This window comes from Pan paniscus, chromosome 7 (assembly GCF_029289425.2).
Source record: "Pan paniscus chromosome 7, NHGRI_mPanPan1-v2.0_pri, whole genome shotgun sequence".
NCBI lineage: Eukaryota > Metazoa > Chordata > Mammalia > Primates > Hominidae > Pan > Pan paniscus.
The window spans coordinates 19,209,739-19,234,372 of NC_073256.2; the positions used below are offsets into that span (position 1 = coordinate 19,209,739).

Consider the following 24,634-nt stretch of genomic DNA (forward strand, 5'->3'; position numbering starts at 1 on the left):
CCCTCTGCGTGGCATATCCCATATCCCCTTTCCGTGCTGGACAGCTCCAGGGTGTCCTGGCACCTCCTGCACTCACATGAACCTCCGCTTGGAGACCCAGAGAGTGGAGCTGAAGCCCTTTGTCCCTGCTGTCCTCTGACACTTCCTTAGCACAGCCCCTCCTCTTTTAGCCAGAGATGAGAGAACATCAGACATCTGACTGGTTTTCTCCTCCAAACTGTGTTTATCTTCTTTTCTCTCCTCTCTTACCCCAAAACTACCACAAAGAAGGGCTTTTGTAATTCTTCATAACTTCAGCCCCTTTGCTATTCTTAGTATCTGAGAGCATTGTTTGCATTAAGAGTAGGGGAGTAGTCCCAATATCTGGTCCAGCTAGCCAGGCTCCAGAAGCGCTAAAGAATCATAAAAAAAAAAAACAAGAAAAGCAGTCTCTCATCAAGAATAATAGCAAGATTACTGTTTCGATGAAGAATACAAATCTCCACCCCTCACTCCCTACCCCAGTTCCCCACCTACTGTTTTTTTGCCTGTCGTGGAGCTATAACTATCTGAAAGAAAGGCCAAGAGGAGGATAGATTTCAGGATAAAATTATAAATATTGCCCCCATCATACTAATACTTGTATCTAAATGTTTTGATAATGCTCTGTTTCAAAAGCTAGGAAGACATAAACACAAGCATGTATGATGAAGAGTCTTTGTAAAATTAGCAGTTATAAATGTTTGTGCTGTGTAAGCATTTGTAAAAAAAAAAAAAAAAAAAAAGCTAAGTGGAAAAACAGAATACAATTCAATTATGCATGTGAACCCTCAACGTAGATACACATTAACTTAGAAAATGATACCATGAAAACCATTACAGTCTTTAATTCGGTAGTGTATCTAGAAACACAAGTAAGTGTAATTGAAAGTCTGACAGTTTTTCTAACCATTGAAATATTCCCCATTTATGCCATTAACTTTAGATAAATATGTTCTGTTACTTTTAAAAATGTAATGTTTTATAATCATTTTGTTCTAATTCTACCAAAGGAGTAGCTAGCTATAATGTTGGCATGCGTCACCCATTTCTGTCTTATACCATCTACATTTGTGTTCAGTATTTTTAAGTTCTACTACTGTAATGGGAATGTATACTAAATATAAAAGTAATTATTTGCAAAGCAAGAATAACATTTCCAGTTGGGCACAATGACTCACGCCAATCCGAGCACTTTGGGAGACCAAGGTAGGCAGATCGCTTGAGCCCAGATGTTTGAGACAAGCTTGGGGAATATAGTGAGACACCATCTCTTAAAAGTAAAAAAAAATAGCCAGGCATGGTAGCATGCACCTGTAGTCCCAGCTACTCAGGAAGCTGAGGCAGGAGGATTGCTTGAGCCTGGGAGGCAGAGGTTTCAGTGAACCAAGATTGCACCACTGCACTCTAGCCTGGGCTACAGAGTGAGAGCCTGTCTCACTCTGCAATGGGAATTGCACTGAATTTATCGATTGCGAAAAGCATACGAAGAAGATACTTGCACACTTAAGTTTATAGCAGCAAAATTCGCAATTGCAACCAGCCTAAATGCCCATCAAGTAATGAGTGGATAAGGAAAATGTGATATACACACACACACACACACACACACACACACACATATCTATATATCTCCCCATACACACACACACCCAATGGAATACTGATCAGCCATAAAATGGAATGAAATCATGGCATTTGCAGCAACCTGGATGGAAATGGAGACAATTACTCTAAGTAAAGTACCTCAGGAATAGAAAACCAAACATGGTATGTTCTCACTTATAAGAAGTGGGAGCTAAGCTATGAGGATGAAAAGGCATAAGAATGATACAACAACTTTCAGGACTAGGGGGAAAGGGTGGGAGGCAGATGGGAAACAAAAGACTACACCTTGGGTACAAGGTACACTGCCTGGGTGATGAGGGCACCAAAGTCTCAGAAATCACTAAAGGACCTATTCATGTAACCAAACACCATCTGTTCCCTAAAAATCTAATGAAATTTAAAAAAAAATAAAGAAAAATTATTACCCTTCTAAAATTATGCACACTTCCCCATCTCTCTTTTCCCTAAGAAGAGTATATAACCATCTGCACGCCATCACATGGTCGAGCAATCACTCTCATTTCTACTTCCATGCATGATGATCGACATGTACGTGTTTGATCCTATTTAAAAAAAAAAACAAGAACAGCTCCCTTCTGTTTATTTAGCATGTCAGCATCCATTTTTTCATAAAAACTGAGCATTAGTTACTTAAGCAGACAATTGTTTTCTAATTTTAAATGTATAAGCATATTCAACTGAAGATTATCTGTCCATGAAAGAGGAAGTCGAAAAAGATATAATCTTAAGTGGAAAAGAGAAGTTACTTCATTCAAAATAAGAAATCATTAGGAACATGGAAATGAAGGAAGCTTCGGGAGATACGTGATGTGTTGCAGGGTTTTCATTGAAACTTCTGTGTGCCCATGAGCAATGTCCCCAAGCCTGAGACTCTTTTTTTTTTTTTTTTTTTTTTTTTTTTTTTTTGAGACGGAATCTTGCTCTTTCGCCCAGGCCACAGTACAGCATCTGAGACTCACTTTTATTTGCTAATGAAACAGACAATATACATCACTTGTTCTACGATTCTGCTTTAAATTGCGGCAGTAAGATGAGGAAATAGATATTAATAAGATTTCAAATTAACTAGATTTGAATCTCAAAATACAAATATGTTTGAATAACAAAGACATGAAGGGAAAAACCTTAAAAGTGACATGTATCTCCATATTACATGCTAATTATACAATATTTATAATCAGAAAATAATGTAATGTCAGGATACATCTTTCTAATAAGAACAATTTTCTTCCAATGTTCTAATGGCTCCAATTGTCACAATTTTAAGCTTGTTCTTTAAAACATTCTAGAGTAGGAAAAGATGGGTTGTCATACACCTGCTACTGAAAAGACTTAGATGAATTTTAAATACCTTTGTCTAGGTCATACCTACTGGTATCAATTTCTAACTTGGTATCTCTCTAGAAATATCAAATAGCTAGTATTACTTTATCAGTCAAGCAAGAGATTTGCAATCTTTTATGTTGCTAATGCCACATCTGGCAAAGTGTTTAGAGCAGGTGGTTCTACAATGACGAGTTTCCTGACACCGGATCTCCAAGTAGCTCAGAATGTAGAAGGATGATGTGTACTATGTGTTGGGCCTCACTCCAAGGAGGCTGTTGTAATATTGTGGTGAGGTTATTTCTACTTCTGGGTGGACAATCGTCTCTACTCTTAGTACGAGTTTTAAATATTCGTTAGGACTGATAGCTTTCAAAGTTTTTAATTATCCTCTTTTTAAATTGTCTTGCTGCAACTTTTTTTTTTTTTTTTTTTTGTGAGACAGAATCTCACTCTGTCACCCCAGGCTGGAGCACAGTGGTGCGATCTCGGCTCACTGCAACCTCCTCTCCTGGGTTCACGCCATTCTCCTAGCCTCAGCCTCCCGAGTAGCTAGGACTACAGGCGCCCGCCACCATGCCCGGCTAAATATTTTTGTATTTTTAGTAGAGACGGGGTTTCACCATGTTAGCCAGGATTGTCTCGATCTCCTAACCTCGTGATCTGACCGCCTTGGCCTCCCAAAGTGCTGGGATTACAGGCATGAGCCAACACACCCGGCCACTCTGCAACATTTAGCTATAGCTTTCAAACAAATGCTAACAGATTTATCAATTAGTTTCTCATTTATCAAAATTATTGATCAGCACTGTTCTTTCACCTATGAATGACCCTATCTTGTGTGGTATTTTCTTTTCAAGTTCTTTTTATGTCTAATTGAAACTTTTAAAGCATAAAATAACTGACATTCTCAATAAAAAATAAAAGTATCTCATTCACAAATCCATTTAAGATGCTCCAGAATATATTCCTGAGAATGTTTTTTAAAAGCTTCTTCCAGGAAACAGTCAAAATTATCTACTGAGCACCTAATATGCACACAGCTTTGTAAGTAAGTATGAGAGAAGTGTTGTGTAAGAATCTCAGTTGTAACATTCACTAGCTGGTGACTTTTAGCCATGTAAATGCTTACAGCTTTAAGAGTTTTGTGTTTAAAATGGGAATAATGATAAAACTTTGTGTGATCAGCATACAGATTAATAAATAAAGATGTTCCTAGCTTGGAACTTACTATGTGTTTAAATATATGACAAACTTTATTTCCCCTTGTGTGTAATTCCTCCCCACAAAAACAGTAACAAAGGACCATCATTAGTAATGAGGGAGCTTCAATTCTACCTGTGAAAACAATTTAAACAATATAATACACCATATAGTGAAGTACTAAATTACAGAATAAAATAATTAGAGTAGAGTTTCAAACATAGGCAAGGGCTAAAGAGGTTAACGTCATACGTGATAAATTGACGAGCCTTTCAAAGAATGGGTATGATTTTACTGGCTTTTTCTCGTGTTCACACTTAAGTTCAATGTCCTTAGCGTAACATGCAAGAAACTTTCCTCTCTGAATCCTGGCCACCTAACTGGCATAATCCCTTTTTTGTCTTTATACCACCCCTGGATCTTGCCATATTTGTTGTTATAACACCATCCGAGACGTCAACATTCTGAATCTCAATCACCACATATTGTAGTGTGCAGCTGAATTTATTAGTACAGAAACTCCTTTTGAAAAAAAGCATTTCTACCTTGAATCTAATGAAGATTTCTGTTTTATACATCAGGCTCCTGAATTTTCCTAATGTGAGACTATTTCTAAAAGATGCATCTACTTTTAGGAAGCTATTAAAATAAGTTTTCTAAGTCATTAAGGTGAGGGAAAGATCCCACATTAAAAGTTTTCCAAAGTAGTAAATATCATCGTTTTAAGCTCTCATGAGAAGTAAAAGGTTGGCTTTATTCTCCAGACCTCATCTAGGGCTCTCTGCACCAATGTGTTAGCACCAGGTTGGTAAGCCTTTCTTTCCAAGTGAATTCCCACACCATCTAGTGGAGGTAGACAGACACACACATAATTAACTTATGGACAGTATCAGCCTGCCAAAAGAGAGATCTAAATGCGAGTACATTAAAACAGTGTATACTCTCTGCTCTATAGTAATTTGTATTTGGGGAAGTATAGCTGTGGTTAGGGAAGTAATTACTGATTAAATACAAGCCATAGAGAAAGCAGCTTGAAACAGCTTGGAAGTTGCAAACTTATGGACATGGAAGAAGTTCTGGCTCTCTGGTTTAATGAATTAAAATAAGTAAGATACTAGCAAATGGGATTTCGCAGTTCCTGGTCCCATAGGAAACTGTTTTGTGTGTGTTATAAATTGTCAAAGCTTGCAAATGCTTTTCATTTATATATCCATCCTGTGTTTGCCGTTCCAGGAGCATATGTTTGTACATGTGCACATGCATGTATGCAGAGATCGAGATTCATTCATTTGCTCCACGCAAATTCTTGTGTTCAGCAACATCACGAGTTCCAAAAAAGTCAATAAAAATTGCCCTCTACGCCTTTCGTGCAAGGCACAGGGCCAGCCACATCAGCAATTACTTTCATTAGAGCTGCTGGAGTTTGAAATAGCATGGCTGGGATCCAGACTGACCTGCAATCTTGAAGTCTTTAAATTTAATACAACCCATATTTTAGGCTGTTCAGGCTAATTTGCCTTTTTTTTCAGATTTTTTAATGGACACTTTGTTTCTAAGAGTTTCTCTCTAATAGAGTACATACAGATCAGTTTTTTTTTTCTTTTTAAAAAACTATTGATGAGCTCATGCTTTTAAAGGATTATTAGGGCATTTGAAGAACAATTTTTATTTAATAGCAGAAAAATTGAACTCAACATGGATTTACCAGGTGCCAATCTTTTGTATACTGCAATGACTCAGTACAATACCAACTTCACAACTTTATTTTAGGTAATATTATGTCTTATATTCCCTAAGTATTTTAACAGGTGTTTCTTAACATGAAACTGAGTCCATTTAAAATCTGAAAGTTAATATACGCTGAGCATGCAATATGATATACTTGATTTTAAGAAAATGAGTTTTTACAAAGAAAATTGAAGATAACCTTCTTCAGCTCCACATAAAGCTTCTGTTTGAAGCTGGGAGTCGAGGATTCATCAAAATAGGGGTTTCCATCCAAATTAAGAGAAAAACTCTTCAAACGGTTTCTGAAATAACTTAATGAATTTCAGCATTGTATGCTTATTTAAAATATTAGATATATGTCTCGAAACCTGTAATCAAGTGAAAGTGCTTTTATAATATTTATACAGGAATAAAATTAAGTGTACTCCTATCAAACCCACACATATTGTTATTACATTTTATTCACCAAAGAGGTCTATCAGATGTTAGTTGTTTATGACCACAACTTTTTCGTATTATTTGGACATATTTTAAAAACATAGGTAATTTCAAGCTCCCAGTGGCCCAAGCAGCACCTTCCCCTCAGGCAGAGAGGAGAACCTCCCAGGTCAGCTTCTACCTTCCCAGCAGTGGCTCCCCTGTGTGATGTTTGCTTTGAGCCTGTCTAGACCAATCCATCATGTCTCCATCCCTCTCACCTCGGTCACCACAAGAATCCCGGATTCTGTGTCGTACCCGACCCTCCATCTCATTTTATTCTCATCCCAAACACCTGAAAAACTCACCTCCCATCTAATCCTCCTTCTATGAGAATTCCCTTAACATTCCACCTGAAGCTGGTGTCCCCTCTCTTGAACATAGTCCCCACAGCCCTGTCCAGCAGTGCTTCCTCTCTCACTCACCCCTCCGTTCCCTGGGATTGGCTGCTCATCATTTCCTGACTTTCCCCCCAAATTCCCAGCTTTGACTCTTCTGCCTTCAGGTTACTCACATACAGATCCTCTTATTGAAGCCATCCATCCCACCCTGCTCTCCCGTGCATTTGATACACTGGCTCCTTGAAAATTTCAGCACCGGACTCCCTGCCACATTCCTACTGCTACCCCTGCTATAATTCATGGTGACTTCACTATCCTGCTAAATGGTCCTTCTAACCCCATGGCTTCCTTTGTTCTCAACCTCCTCCCCCTCCAATGAACTTGTCTTCCATTCTCTTTCATTAATTAGTCATATGGTCAGAGACCAGCCCTTATACCAACCACATCTACTTCTCCAAAATTGCGACTTTCTGACATCCCATGCTCTTATCTCTGTTTTGGAGGCTCATTCCCTCCAGGAACATCAGAAACTGCAAATCCAATTATCATTCCCCACGGTCTTTGCCCCTTCTCTCCTCTTTCCCTCCTTCAAATCTATACTTCATCATCATACTCATTCTGCTGACTGGACCCTCAATTCCCTTGTTCCTCTCTGGCTCTGACCTCTCCGCTAGCCTTATTACTGCTGCGTTCCTGCAGCTGAGAGTGACTGGAAGATAGCATGGAGCTAAGCTTCCTGGTCTATCGTATGTTCATGACCACTCCCTCTCCCAAGCATCCCTACAGCAGCCCCAAAATTATGCTCAATTCTCACAGCCTCTTTATTCTTCCACTCTTGAAGGGAGACTATTCTAGAAGACCCTTTGAATATTACATTACTGCTCCCCATTCTTTAATCTTGCAAGACCTATCCCTCATCACATTTTCATTAATGAATTTGCCCATTACTTCATGGAGAAAATAGAAAGAATGTGAAAACAGCCATCAAATGCTTCTCTCACCTCATTCATCTACCTCTTTGCATCTGTGCTGAATGCCCTTGATGCTGTGAGTATAATGTCCTCACTTTTTTTTTTTTTTTTTTTTTTTTTTTGAGACAGAGTCTTGCTCTGTTGCCAGGCTGGAGTGCAGCGGCGCAATCTGGGCTCACTGCCAGCTCCGCCTCCTGGGTTCATGCCATTCTCCTGTCTTAGCTTCCTGAGTAGCTGGGACTACAGGTACCTGCCACCATGCCTGGCTAATTTTCTTTTGTTGTTGTTGTTGTTGTTTTTTTTAGTGGAGATGGGGTTTCGCCATGTTGGCCAGGATGGTCTCAATCTCCTGACCTCGTGATCCGCCCGCCTCAGCCTCCCAAAGTGCTGGGATTACAGGCGTGAGCCACTGCCCCGGGCCAAAATGTCATCACTTTTTAAAGCTTCCACTTTTACATAAGACATTAGTCTGATTACTGAAAGATATTACTCAACCAATGTTCTTTTCCTTATGAGAATATAAAGATAATCTCTCCTATGTTAAAAGCAAAACAGTCAACAATGAACATAACTCTTCTCTTCATTCCCCCTTTCTACCACTATTCCATTTCCTTACATTTCATTTTAGAACAAAACTCCTTATAAGGAAGTCTCTACTTGACCTCTCTAACTTCTCTCGTCTAATTGTCTTTTGAACTATAGAAGTAAGAGTTTCACACCTGCCATTCGACTCAAAATGTCCTTATCAGGGTCACCAATGAGCTACTCATGGTGAAATCCAGTGAAAAATCACCTCTCCTCATCAGTCATGACTTAGTATCATTTGCCTGGGCTGATCACCTCTTCCTTCCTGAAAGGCTTGAGTTGACTTCTAGGACAGTACACACTCCTAAGACTCCCTCTTTTCACCAGCTGGTCTACTTAGTCAGTGTTTATTTGTTTTCATCTCTCTAGAATCTAACCCCTAGAGTAACCAAAATACTCTTTTGACCTCTTCATGTCACTCTCTTCTTGCCTGTTAATGACCTCATCTTACTGCTAGCAACTCCACTTATGTTTCCATCTTGATCCTCTCTCCTGGACTTCAGCTTACATTTCCAGCTGCTCAAATGGCATCTGCCATTGGGTGTCTGATTGGGAATTTACATTTAACTTGCCTAAAAATGAACTCCTGATTCTCACATCCCCTACCCACACCCGCATTAACCCCAATCTTCTCCTTTTGAAATGTCCTCTACTTTCAAAACCTTTGGCATCATCCCTAAAACTCCTCGTTTCTCAGGTCAACCAATCAATTAGCAAACTCTATTGGTATTAAAGTTAAAATACATCCAGACTTATCCAAAAACACTCTACGCCAGAGCTTTTTACGTGCTTTTACTGCTTTAGGGAATGGTATTTCTCCAGAATTCCACTTGAGTGTTTATCTTTTTCTCAGCGTAGAGCTTTCCGAAACACTCTATTTAATGTTGAAACTCAACCTATAGCCTGACAATCCGTATACCACTTCCCTACTATTTTATATTATCTGTCACCTTGTGATAGGCTATATATTTATGTCATCTATCACCTTATGATATGCTGTATATTTCAATCATGTATTTGTTTATGATGTGGCTCTCTCCACTAGAATTAAGACCCATGAGCACAGGGATTTTGTGCTGTTTTGTTCAATGCTGTATATGTAATCTCTAGAAATTGTTTCAGTTAATCATCAATAAATATTTGTCAAGCAACGAAAGTAATTTTTGAGAAGCCAAACTATGTTTGAGGCATACTGAGTGATACAAAGATGAGCAGTGGGGTGCAAAAAATAAGTTTCATGAAGGTGATGTTTAATATTAAATATCAACATTTTTAAAACTCAAATTTTAGCTAGTAATGGCAAAAATGGCAATTTCTTTTGCACCAACCTAAGTAATATGAATTTATATTAAATCTATTAATATTTATCTTACACTATATTAAACTTATATTTATAATATTAATATTTAAATTTTACTTATATTTTCCTATATATGTTTAAATTTATTTGGATGGCACTTAGTATTATTGTGAGTATTATTAAATATAAATGAAAGTTGAATAGCCATAAGCAAGACTTGAACTAAATATGTTCTCTGGGTACACAGTAAGTGAGGCAATAACAACAACAGGCCCTTACACTCTGTCAGCCACACTTCCATGCACTTCACATTTATTTCGCTCATTGAATTTTTCGAAAAAGCCTATGATGTCAGTCATCCGATATGATTATCCTCTTTTGGAAATATGGAAACCGAGGCACAAGAGGATTAGTCATTTTCTCAAGGCTAAAAACTAAGTAATAAAACTGAGGTTTGAACTAGCATGTCGTGACTATGCTGGACACTTTCTCAAATCAATGCTGCATCCATGGTACAGCGTTCAGAAGAGATTTTCAGACTACTGCCTCAGCATTGGTTACTTCACATAGGAGAAGTACTCTTACTTCCTGGAATCCACCATAAATCCTTTGTGAAGACAATGCATTTTACTCAAAGGAGACTAACCAGTGCTTTTGCATCAATGGGAATGCTTAGCTTGGAAAAGAGAAGTCAAAAAAGGAAAATGATGTTATCATAGCATACTGAAAGAACTTCCACTTAGTTTTTTCTCATTTTTTTTCTTCTCAATTTCCTAAGAATACAAATGGTTTTAGATTCTGGCACAAACTACTTGTTACCTGTGTGAACATAAGCAAGTTTCTTAACCTCAGTTGTCAATTGTAAAATGAAGATTTTAACGCCCATCTATAGTTGTGTTGGAAAGAGTCAAGTGAGGTCAATGTACAACACCTAGCACAGCGGCTTAACAAAAATTTATAATAACTGCCATGAAACCATCACCATGGATTCAGAAACACACTATACAAAACATCAGTTAGTTTGTTGACAATCAAAAAAGAAAAAAAGAAAAACAAGGTTTTGCTTGGCATTGCATTATCCTTGCATGAGACACATCACTCATCGCTAAGCTCCATAAAACAGGATGTGTCTATTGCTTCTTATGAAACCATCTTTGAAGTTAGTGCACCACCAGACACCCCAGAAACAGTTTAAGCTGTATTTGAGTTTGTTGAGTGATTTTAGACACATGCCCTGGGCGGAGCAGTGCGTGCCTCCAAGACACACCTTAGAAGAGATCCACTCACCAGTTTAGAAATACATGTGGTTATTTTTGGTCAATCCTAATATTTGCTCCAAGGAGCATCTCGTTTCCTTTAATTAGTGTCCTGAGTAATGCCTTCTGTTCTGCCCGCCTGTCCTGTAACAGACATGGCTGTGACGAGTGAGAGGGCAATTCATTCAGACTGGCTTGTGTTAGAACTGGCTGCTGGAAACAATGCCAGCAACTTTATTTTTGGTCTATTAGTAAAATGACAGCACTAATTCATTTCACAGCGGAACCAAACAGCTGTCAGATGGCAGTGAGCATAATCGTGCACACATTAGAATTTAGATATGCTGAGTAGGATTTTTCCACTGGCACCACATTCTACTGTAATGTGCTCCAAGTCCCCCCAAATGGTGCAAGCGGCTCTCCTGGTGCATTTGCCCTCAGATAGTGCAATTCAAACAAAACAAACCCTTTGCAATAGGGCTTCCAGTTGTGAATTCAATACACTCAAAATGACAGAATTTAGGGAAATAGAGATGACAATTAGATGATTCATGAAACTCAACTTTTACTTCCCCCACCTCATAAAAATGATACCCCAAGAGCCACAAATTTCAAATTTCTGACAAATCTACTAATCATCCTCTGGGCATTAATTAGATGGGAACAAGGAATTTGACTAGTTGGTATTACATTTCATTCTAAGAAATTTGAGGAGCACAGAGTCCTGCCTTCTGTAGGCATAGGAGCTTCTGAGACGGGTAAGACACCCACACCCAGGAAAGTGACCGGAGGCTGGGACTGGCCACACAACAGGAAGCACAGGCACTCCTGCTGGCTATGACTTACACAAAAACTACACAAAGAAAACTTTCAACAAGCTTGTGATGTCCAAATGATACCAGAGAATGTACTGTTTGCCAACAAAGAAAAAAATAATTTACTAGAACTCCTTAGTCATCTGGTGTTTGATGAAGGTGACTAACAAAGTTGTCTTGTCAGTTACAGCAAAACTATTAACATGTCCACTGTAAATACAGCTCGCAATGAGGGCCATTTACTTTCTCTATTGTGCATTGAGAAAGTGGGTTAAATAACAAGACCAAGCTGACGTAAAAGGAAAGAGTATCTTGTTTCCTAAAGGAGGAAAATGTTCTAGCTTTGGGGTTGGGATTCCACACCATAGCCGCAGGTCCCCCGTCTTTGTAAATAAAGATTTATTGAAACACGGCCAAGCGCACTCAAGTATTGTTTATGGCGCTTTCATACTGCAGCAGCAGAGTAGAGTAGTTACCACAGACACCAGATGAGCTGCAAAGCCAAAAGAATAAGTCTGGCCCTTTACCAAAAAAGTTTGCCAGTCCTCTTTAGAGTGATCACCCCTGAATTCCAGCTCTTCTATGCCACAGGATGTCAATGGAACGTTTAAAAAAGGACCTTAACTTTTGGAGTAATTTCATAGGAATAAAATCACTGCTATAATATATAAGGGATGAAATGAAAACATATACAATAACATATTTTTTAAAACTCAATTTTTACTATGACTCTTGTTTAACAGGCTAGAAGGCAACTTGTGTTTACGTTGCTGAAAATTCAAACAACTGAATTAAATGTGATTAAATCAAAAGTATGTTGTAAAATGTTCATATTGTATATAATAAATTTCATTGTACTCTGTTGTATTTTTACAGTGTTTAAATTCAGAGTACAGATGTTTTGTGCTAATTTTATACAGTAATGTATAAATGAAATGATACCTCACTTAAATTTCTAGGAATTTCAGTGTTAAATATATTGGAATTCATTGTAAATGCAAGTTAATTAGTGCCTTTGTCTTTGTGAACTTCATACAAATTTAAATTTGTTATCACGATATTCATAAATAGCTGTAGTTTTTCCATGATTCATGCATGTAAGCATTCCTTTAAAAACAGTCAAGTAAATACAGAAATTTTGATACACATGTCAGTACTGTGGCATATGAGAAGGTTTTGAACAAGTGTGAAAGTCTTAAAAAATGAAAAATCAGATGTGGAATGTTGAAAGCTCATCTTTATGAGTTAAGATGGATAACACATCCAAAGCTGAAACGTGTTCAGCATCTTATTCCTGCACAAAATCTCCCATTTGTTATCCTCCTACACCCGGCAAAAATCACAGGAGACAACTGAAAGTCCCCACACACCAGCTGTCCACTTACTCACCCTCCTCCCCTCCCCAAATGTAGCTTTCCATTCCATTATTCTAATATTTAAAAGCATGTTTTACAAAAAGTTTATGCCTGAATGGAAAAACAAAATGGAAACTTCGAGTATACATTTGATTTAAATGGCCACCAAAGCTTAGTCAGATGTATACAAATCAGTGTTGCAAGTTGACAGGCCCCAGGCCATTCCTCCTTCCTTATTGGTGGTGTTTCTCTCTCCTCAGAAGATATGAAAGAATATAAGGTTATATTATGAAAGAACCAGTGTCAAAAACGTCTTCAAGTAAGCTACTTAAAACAAACTGGGAAGCTGTCTGGAAAGGGCATATCATCCTCTACTGTCAAAAAAGAGGCGTTTTACCCTATGAAACGATTCTCCATGATCAGGTTTTAGAGAAAAGAATTGGGAGAATACAAATAATTGCATGAATTATTGACTGTTTTTAATAGCTTAATTTTACTTCTATATCTCAAGCTTCTAAACAATTCTTGCACATAAAGATTTTCCTATTTAGATTTATATGACTCTGATTTGCACAAATGAATGAAAAGTGAAGGAAGCAATTAAAATAAGAAATGTCTGATAATGGAAAATGTACTCTATATGACACCTTTTCAAGTTGATCAATTAAATTAATAGTTCATTTTGTTGAAGCCAAGAATAAGCCCATAGTTGACCAGCTCTCAGAATATGAACCTTGTAGAGGTCAACAGAGTACCCATTGTGCAGGTGAGGCCATCGATTGCCATTAGACTAACATATCCTTTGAAAAATATACTTAGATTTAGAAACATAGATGCTTGTTTGATAGTAAACCATCAACCTTAGGTAGCAAGAACATCAGAAATCATAAATTTACATGTTGCATTCAAATTCAGAAAGGAAAATGAACTGTGAATTCTTTGCCGACTGATTTAAGAACTCTGAAGACAAAACAAATATTTGTATCACTTTGTCATTTGGGTGCACATTCGGCATTGAATTTATTGGATAGCAGACTGTGAAGCCTTTTTTAGAGTTTACCATCTACATATGGCTATAAATTATATTTAATGTACTATACCTGTATTTTACAAAATGACCTTCAAATGGGAGATTTTTAAGAAATTATCGACAAAATGGAAATGAATTTGATTTATGAAATTCGAATGCATTTTTACCTTAATTTACATACTTCCTACTTATTTCCAGTGTTCTCGGCTTTGTGTTAAGTCAGTATATGTGTTTTTTCTTCTCTTAATCCAAATCTAGGTCATTGTCTCACATCTTCTCCTTGAATTGCCTCAGACTAACAAAAGATAATTTACCCTTTCTCAGTGATTTTCACCCCATATTCTTGTCATTTTAGAATAAAAACAAACAAATCAACAACAAAAAAACAGCAAGAATGCCTATCTACCTAAGTTGATATTTGAGAACAATAAAAATGTAACCCTAACCAAAATATGTAACTAGGCAGCTCATTGTAAATTCAGAACATGCCACTCAACACTTCAGCAGGGATGAATTTGTTCTCTGTACTCTGACTTAGAAGAGTATAGATTCATCATTATTTGACTTTTTTTCTTTTTTTTAACACATAAACCAGATAAAGAGACAAAGCACAGAGAAGGAGAAGGTGGACAGAGGCTTCCCAAGATGGCAAAGGAACATTAGCACAGGGCATAACTGTTCTAGGAGAATGTAATATCATACATAATTTGGAAGAAATAACAATACCATACTTTTTGTTTGTTTGTCTTTGAGACAGAGTCTCACTCTGTTGCCCAGGCTGGAGTGTAATGGTGAAATCTTGGCTCACTGCAACCTCCGCCTCCTGAGTTCAAATGATTCTCCTGCCTGAGCTTCCCAAGTAGCTGGGATTACAGGCACCCGCCACTATGCCCAGCAAATTTTTGTATTTTTAGTCGAGATGGGATTTCACCATGTTGGCCAAGATGGTATCAAACTCTTGACCTTGTGATCCACACCTGCCGTGGCCTCCCAAAGTGCTGGGATTACAGCCATGAGCCACCGTACCCGGTCCCATACTTTATAATCTTTGAAGCCATCTTCTAGGCTAATCTAGGCCAAATGGAAGGAGAAATTAAAAGTTTTCTATACCAGATACTGAACCAAACAGTTTAGATAACTAATTCTGTAAGCCTCATGCCAACTCTCTAAGGTAGGTACCATTTATTTTTCATTTCACAAGGGAAAACAAATTGAGGTAATGAGCACTCATAGTGACTGGGAAACTGCATGGAGCCCACACCTCAGAATTCATGTGCTTATCCACATGTAAATATTTAAATTAATTTACCCTAACACTTTGCATTTGTAGCGTCCAGGTAGTATATAGCCAATATTTGATGGTGTTTAAATAGAAAGTCATCTGATTTCTAGTTACTGTATAAGAGAGACAGAAAGAGACTATTAAACGTCATCCACTCTCATTTTTGCTTATTGAAGTTCATTTTAAATAATGACCAATTTTTGTTTTTCATTTATCTGAAATTATGTATTACGAAATGTAATGTATATGCATATAAACGTGGAGAAATTTGCCCCTGACAAACGAGTATACTGGAAAAAAAATAATAAAAAAGTCTTGGGAGAGAAGTATGTACAGAAGATAAAATTATGATTAAGATGAAAAATATTAAGAAATGCGAGTATAATAACTCATGAGTTGAGAATCCCCTCTGCAATGGTTTGAATATGGTTTGTCTCCACCAAAACATGTTGAAATTTAACTGTCAGTGTAATAAGTTTGGAAGGAGGAGGGCTTAGAGGTTATCAGTTCAATAAGATCAATGAATGTCTTTCTCTTCAGACTGGATTTGTTCTAGTGGGACTAGGTTAGTTATTGAAACAGTGGATTGTTATACAGTGAGGTTGCCCCTGTGTCTTACCTCTTTTGCATTCATGCTTCCCGTTTTGCTTGTCCACCATGTGATACCACTCCACCCGTTTATGAGGAAACCCAAGGCCCCCTCCACGTGTGGCCACCTGATCTTCAATCTCCCATCCTTCATAACCATGAGATACGTCTCTTTCCTTTATAAATTACCCAGTCTCAGGTAACATAGCAACATAAAATGAACTAGGAAACCCATCAAGTACAAATATTAATTAATACATATTTTGTTACTGAAAATTGATTCTGAAATGGGCTCTATGGAGTTAACTTGCCCTTTACTATATTCCTTTTAGACAAGTAACTATTTCTGTGAGTGGATTTCTATCAAGAGCACCTTGATTTCTTACATTAAAAAAAATCAGCTACAGTGCTGGTCTTAGAATTCATTAACCTTTTGAAAAAATACATAGCAAAGGATTTTAATTACTTGGTTCTATTTTTCATTCAAATTCCCATTAAGAGCCAGAGATCCACTTAACAATATTCATTCCCACCATTATCATCAGACATTTCTTAACTCTATAGTGTTCCTTAATTAATTTTTTCGGTGCTCATTGCAATGAGCTAAATAACAGTTATACGGAGAAAAATACAGCAATCCTTCCACCTGCTCATTCCATTCTTCTCAAACCTAATTTATTTTCACAATTCACATATTCTCCTACATGTTTCTGAATGCTCACAAAAGCATACATATGTGTGTGCTATGTATTTGTACATATAGACATTCACATACCTATCCAAGTACTTTTATTTATCTTTTCACCAAAATGGAATCACATGGCATATGCATTCACATAGCTATGCAAATACTTTCATTCATATTTTTACCCAAATGGAATTATGTTGCATTTTGTTTTCACTTTAATGTACCGTGCACATTTTCTGAGGTCAATACATATAGGACTAAAAGGAATTATTTTTAATAGTACTAGAACTTACGATTTTTGATGGAAAGTACACAGCAACATAGCTAAGGGTGTGTGTGTGTGTGTGTGTGTGTGTGTGTGTGTGTGTGTGTGTGTGTGTGTGTAGCCAGGGCAAATCATTAGCTAAATATCTCAATGTGCCTCTGATACAGTTCAGATATTTCTCAACGTGCAAGAGTGCATGCGTGTGTGTGCGCGTGTGCATGTGTGTTTAGCCAGGGCAAATGATTAGCTAAATATCTCAATATGCCTCTGATATATTTCGGATATTTGTCGACGTGCAAACCTCATGTTAAATTGTAACCCCCAGTATCGGAGGTAGGGCCTGGTAGGAGGTGACTAGATCATGGTGGGGCAGATTTCTCATGAATAGTTTAGCACCATCCTCTCGGTTGCTCTCCTAGACACAGTGCAAAAGATTCACCGAAATTGAACTGAAAAGTGTGTGGCACCTCTCACTCCTCCCCTTGCTTCCGCATTTGCCATGTGTTGCGCTGGCTCCTCCTTTGCCTTCCACCATGATTGGAAGCTTCCTGAGGCCTCACCAGAAGACCAGCAGATGCCAGTGCCACGGTTCCTGTGAAGCCTGCAGAACTGTGAGCCAATTACACCTATTTTATCGGTAAATTACCCAGTCTCAGGTATTTCTTTATATTAATACAAGAATGGACTAATACAGCCTCACAAGTGGAATTTCTCTTAATGAAGTTGCAATGGTCTATTCCAATGGAATCAGAAACTAGATTTTGTGATGCTAAGATTTTCAGGGTTAAATGTATATTAAGTTCACATAACCAACATATAAAGACAAAGTGAAAAGTTAATAAATTACAGCTCATAGGAATTAGACTACTTACATTGATACCTATACTGATATGACAGTTTAGTTATTTTTATTTAAGTCACTCTAGGCCTATATGTGAAACCAAATTGTAATGGAAGAATGCCTGCTCAAACAAGGAATTCAGAACAAGAAAAAATAAGACATAAGATAACCGACAACAATCAGATAAAAAAAAGTTGACGCCTCAGGTTAACAGAACTTACATCATCAATGGACAGAAGCCATTTTTATCTTTTCAGTAGTTATGAGATTTCTGACAACTCTAAGTCTATACAATGTTCTTTCCAGAAAAACACACTTACAAAATTATGCATATAATTTCACAGCTTCATGCAAAGAGATATTTCATGACCCTCAAATTAAGAAAGATGGATATATAAAATATGGATAGTCTCACAGTGGACCAGAATAATCAGAGTTAACACTCTACATTCACAAACATCCCAGGGAGGGTTGCTCACTTGACTGCAACCATGAGGGAGCAACTGTGAGCTGGCTAAGCTTTCCTTTCCTTGAGGCTGATCCTCAATGACACAGATTCTCCTTGGGCTCTGTGCTTTTAACTAGGCTCATGGGGCTGCCAAAACAAATTCTATCATTCATTCTTTTATCCGACACATTGGAAGTTACAGGTACCATGTAAGCCTCACTAGATTAGCTAAATTTGTTTCTTTAGGGCAGTTCAGCATCTCTATTCTAATCATTTGATTGTCTTAAAGTTGTACTTTCAGAAGGCAATTATATCTCTGCTATATCCCTACTTTTAGAAGATGTTAGTGTTCATGTACTGACAGCACTAATTCTTTTAAAAAATTATTTTATCGTAGCAAGAACGCTTATTATGAGATCTACCCTTATAACGAATATTCAGTTGCACAAGACAGCACTGTTGACTATACATGCAATGGTGTACCACGGATCCAAAGAACTTACCCAGTGAATATTTTCAAATGTCATTTAACATTGATTAGTGGTTCTAATATAGCAAGTGTTCAAAACTCCTGCAAATAGAGGACAAAGGAGAGATTTTGGTAGCTCCTGGCAACTAAGCCTACAGATAGCTAAGGTGAGCACCCTAGTTCTACTTGTTATAAAATGAGGAAGGAATGTGTTTACAGGAAGGATACCTGGGTTTACCAGTCTAAGTTACCTAATTAGCCCAGAGGAAAGTAATTACTGAAATTTTGCATCTGTTTCAAGCTCTATAATTGTTATAAATCTAGAACAATGTTACACTGTGGGCTAATGGAGAGCCAGCTGCTCTTCTTGTGCTAGCACCTTCTTGAAAAGGAAACATTTCTATCCTGCCAGGTGCATCATGCATGCTCCATGCTTTAACTCAGGTGGAGTTTGGGTAATCACTTCAAGGGAGAAATAAATCAGTGCTGACATTCTAAATAAAGCTTTGAGCTTGAAGGGTAATAATCTAGCTGCTCTTTCTAAATCCAGATCCATAGGTGTTAAAGGAAAGAAAATTCTGCTTGAGGGATGTGTCAGACAGAAATGCCACACATATTCAGCCAACAGAGTGACACCCTGATAACAGGAAGCCCCGCCCATCCTAAATCACTTCCTGAAACCCGAAGAAAAGGTCTCTCTAGCAGCCCAGATTCACTTTTCTCTGGTGAAAATTCAAGGACTATACAGAAGTGTAGGCCATTTTCTTTCATAAAATAAATGTTCAATGGATTAATATATACTGATCCCTCGTTTACTGTTTGTGAAGATTAAATTTCATATCCTATACTGAGCAAAATTTTTAAGAGGATCTGCTTATTCATAGTTTATAAGTAATAAACTATGATCCATACTGTAGATCATATAATCTCTTTATCTTTAAATCAATTCAGTGATTTTTTTTTAGAAACTTCTGCATGAGTGGGTGTGTTCACTAGAGAGAAAATCAAATTCAAATTTTTCAATACCAATACTTACTGGCAGTTTTTCTTTCAGGTTTTGAGGGAATATGAACTACTAGAAAAAGTTAAGTTATGGTTGAGTTTAGTTTTTATCCAAAAATATTTTTGAGTATTTATCATGTGCCAAGTGTCAAGGATTCAAATTTTCCTTAGAGTTAGTTATTGCCCTCAAGGGTACAAAGAGTAATGGCCAGACAGTAGGCATATGAGGTGCCATCTACTGGCTTCCATTAAGTGCTCTGGGAATCCAGAATTCATTTAATCCATGTTCTGTCTTCTCCCTGCATGTATTTTGGGACATTTTAACTATCACTTAAAAGCCAAAATGTGATAAATTGTCACATAGAAGCATAGGCAAGCAAAAATGCTATCCTTTATTTCATAGTCCAGTGAAAGTAATTCAGCTTTTTTGGTAAAGGATCTCACGGAATAAGTTTTCTATTGCAAAGATGAAATAAAGTAAACTCAATTTTCTAACCTTCAGATAGGGCAGAAAGCCTCAGCTCCAGGCTCTCTGAGCTCCAGAGAACCCAGGCTCAGGATCATCCACCTCTGCTCCCCAGTGAACTCAGCCTCCATCAACTCCGCCTCACTTCTGCACCCCCTCTTCCTGTAAACCACATTGCTGAGCATTCTCAAAGACAGGCATCTGTTTTTCTCTATGCTTCTGCAGGTATTCCTCCTTACTCAGGAAGATCCTTCTATTGTCTATCTTCCTTGAGACCTTCTATTCAGGGTTTAACACAAAGTAGGCATTGAGCGCATGTGCTTTAATAACACGTTCTTCAGGTCGTGGCCTGAGCGTCCACTCTGTGATGGTCTCTACATGGGCCATGTAGACCTGCTCTTTCCCTTGCTCTTTCGTCCTGTTTTATAAAGCCGGAATGACTATTGAGTCACACCAATTACACCAGTGTTCTCTTTGATTGTTTCTTTCTCCACTAGTCACTGAGAATAAGCACTATTCATTTCATTTTTGTATTCCTGTAACTTAACTCAGTATTGTGTCTCTGGTAGAGGCCCCATGAATGCTGATTAAATAAATGAGAGAAGAAATGAATGAGCAAATCTGTGTATCCACTTATACTTGTGCATGTGTAAGTATGGACAGCCATGTGTATGAGCACATATGTTTATATATGTGTGCATTTTTGAGTGTGTATTTGTATATATGTGTATACATAAATAAACCTAATATATACAAGAGGAAACAGTGAGTGTTTAAGGATTGCAACTTCTGTAGATGTATAGACATGTGGACAATTTCTGCTTTCATTCCCTAGCAGCCATGGGATCTCGGGAAACTAAAGTACTGCAGTTAACTACTTCACTTTCTCTACCTGATAATAATAGGTCACCTTATTTCACTTAGACAATTTCTGTGAAGGTTTAATAAGAAAAGACATGAATACAGTCTTTGCCAATTGTTATGACAAATTGTGTCCTATCTATAGAATTGCCTTACACTATGGAGAAAAGTTCTATACAAAGCAAGTAGTGATTCTAGTTAATAAATACTGGAGTCACTGTTTTGATTCAGAGCTGCTGCTTTCTATCCAAAGAAAGGTTGTATTATGTACAAAACTTATCTTTTCCAAAAGCTACTTGATCATAAAGAATACAATTAACTTCTGAAAAAACTTGTTTTACTTATAAAATGAACTAAAAAGTGAACCTAAATTATTGTATATAATTTATAAAAGCTAGATTTTAAAAATGTAATATTTAAATTATTCAAGTCCACATATGAAGCATTTCCCAAATATTTTAGAAAGCATTTGAAATTATGTTAATAAAGATGTGCATTAAACTTGATATTTCGACTTTAGAACCAAAATAATGAACATTCTGAGTCTAACAGTTTTGATAATAGATGAACGCATTTCCAACATTAGGTTACATTTTTACTAATAAGAGCAACTATTATAAAATAGAAGAATTCCTTTTTAAAACCTAAAGAGAAAAAAATATAAAGTACATCAGAGAGGGGCTCTTTGGGGAACAATTTTTAGATGACCGTGTATCACCCACTCCGTATATTCTCTTCAATGTCCTCAAGTCTAATATTTGTCAGCCTTTGTCTCATGTCAATTTTCTTACTTCCTAGATGTTTTTCTTAAAACATAGGTCAGCTTCATGACAAAGTAATATTTTTTAATACTTGAGATGTTGATAAAAGAAGAAACAATACACCAAATTTATAGACATAGTACTTCAAAATTGGGCATATCTAGGAATTTTAATAGTAATCTTATTATAAATTATGTATAATCCTAATAGTTTCTGTTATTAATTTATCAAAGACAGCTATGCAACTTGGTTGGTTCACAATTAAGGCTAATGTCCAAGTATAGAACTAGCAAATAAAATCTTACAACACTGAATTAAGTTAGTATATTCACTTTAATTCTATATTTAGCAGTTAAAATGTGTTAATTTGAATGTATACACTTAATTGCTGAGACTTGCTAAGGTATATATTCAGAAAGTCAAATACTGTAAATAGTCAATGTCAGTATAAAATTTATCAGTGTTCCCACTGGATTTCCAGAGTTAAATTCAATGACTGAACACATTGATTACAATATTTTAATTTGTTTCTATTCTCATTATGTAGCTTAATAGTTCCATGTATGAATAATAGTTTATGTAAATAATGCCTATTCCAAAGGACTGCCAGAAGACACTTGAGTTCAGTGTCCGGATTATGTTTGTTCCCAAGGTTATCATGTTTACATAGATCTTAGAAGTTTGGAAGATTTTTCTCCTTTCAAGCCAATAAATTTCAAATAAAAATTTATGCAGCAGTCTGTTAATACTACCACAATTCCATGTTTTAGTTAAAAAAAACATGAATTTATTATAATATGAAAATTCATTTTATATCTAAATCCAGTTGCCTTTATACGTCTTGGATTATACATCAGTATTTTATTGTATTATTTGACTCATACCAATTACTTGGTGGGTCAAGTAACAGGATCCTTGGGCAGTCTCTCCAAAATAGAAACTAATGGGAAAAGAGGAAATCTGAGGTATCAGAAAGAGAATTTTGTGACTCTAAATTAACTTGAGATATTTTTCTAATTATAATCATCGATTCTGCTTCATATACATATATATACATGTATGAGTTGGTGTATTTGCTTATTTTATGCACTCAATAAATTCTCACCATTTCCCATGACATTGCCTTGGTAAGTAATAGTTGTCTAAAGTTTATGCATAAAGTATTTGGTAATTGTAATAAATATTGCTATAAAAGTTCTCCTCTACTCTAGATTATCTTACCTTTACTCTTCCACCTAAGACTATAATTGATAATTTTTCTCCAAATAATACGCACTCATTTTTGCAGGAGACCTTAAAGCTAACTGATAAATAGTTTTAAACACACAGATACTAAATACTGGATATAATTTTGGTTTAGCCAACAAAGCACCTTTTTGACAGGTTTTTTTTCTTTTAAATATAGGTCTGTCTTCACTTGTGAACATCAGACTATAGTATCACCATTTCAAATCGAAATACCACAACAACATTATCTACATAGCCACATTAAAAAATAAATACAGGTTACTTAACTTATGGCCCTATTCCATTTTCTGGAAAGTTTTCCAGTTGATCTTTTGGAGTAACAAAGAAATATTTTTCCAACATAGACGATCTTGCCCTATCTTCTTTATTATACCGTCATGACCACCAGTAAACCCAGAAATAGCCCAGAAATATTTGATAGAATTATTCATGTAGTGATTTCTCAACAGCGATGGAGTTTTCACAACATTAATTTTGGGAATCTAACAAGACCACCTTTTCAACTATCAACTTTATCAGGAGGGGAGAAAAAAATTCCAAGTTTTCTAAAATATGGAAGCATTATCTATTTTCTGAACAAATATTGTATGTTAACCGGACAAAATATGCTTGGCATGTAGCTGGTATGGATTGCTTTAGAGATGCTTTTGTAATATTCTGCAAAAAATGAAATGATGTGAATTTAGAGTTTATATGAAGTGGTACATTGACATAATCAATGATATAATCAAAACTGAAAGCTAATAGCATCCATTGATCTTCAATTAGCCTGCTGCTTTCCAAAGATTAACTTATTCCTTGATAGTAACGTACTTAAAGGTGATAGACCCTTTCCAGCCACTGACGCTGGCTTATGCACAAAAGCGGTGGCCTGAAAGACATTAGAGGCAGAATTGCACAGCATTCTCAGCATTATTCCACACGTAACTTGAAGCGAAAGGATAAGTCGGTCCATTCCTATGTCTCTGCAAAGAGAACCTTCTACACTTTAATTTTCTGATAATTTCACTACAGCCACTCATTTGCACAAACCACGTGTAGATTTTAACTTCCCACAAAATACGATTTTTGCCTAAATGCAGAGTATTCCCAATAAGAATATATAATTTGTGACTTAGCAGCAAATCACATCCCAAGCAAACAGTGTGTGTTGTAAATAGGAATTGGTTTAAACCTCTAACCATAGATTGCTTTTTAAATTTACGGACTCCAGAGATTCTGTTACAGACAGTAACTCTTGTATTACATGTAAAAGACAATTTAAAATCTCCATGCAAAACAAAAGTAGACACACATCAGCCTTTAAAGTATTAACTAGTTCAATTTCTTAAAACCTAATACTTGAAATGATAATTTCCTTTTCCAAAGATCTATCTCTGCATTTAAAAAAAATTTCTGCCAAAAGCCATTTTAATAATGATAGCAATACCTCAAAGGTATCTAGGCACAAAATCTGAAGACATAAAAACAAATAAGTCTCTATGCCTTGCATGATCAAACAACAGTAAAAGCAAATTAATTTTCTCTCTTAAAATTTTCAGCTTTGACAACAAAAGCTCATTTAATGAAATTTCCTTTACTCAAGCACTATCAGTATAATTGTCCAACCAAAAATTTAATAAAACTCTTCTGCATTAAAAATGAACTCTTTACCGCATAAGAGGGCTATTAGTTTATAGTCAAA

At 36.6% G+C, this 24,634-nt stretch overlaps 1 protein-coding gene across 2 annotated transcripts in view; it reads right to left on the reverse strand.

The window, feature by feature from the left end:
- Positions 1-24,634, reverse strand: part of CSMD1 (CUB and Sushi multiple domains 1) — a 2,070,470-nt gene that overhangs the window by 1,476,392 nt on the left and 569,444 nt on the right. The gene's annotated exons all lie outside the window — the stretch shown is intronic.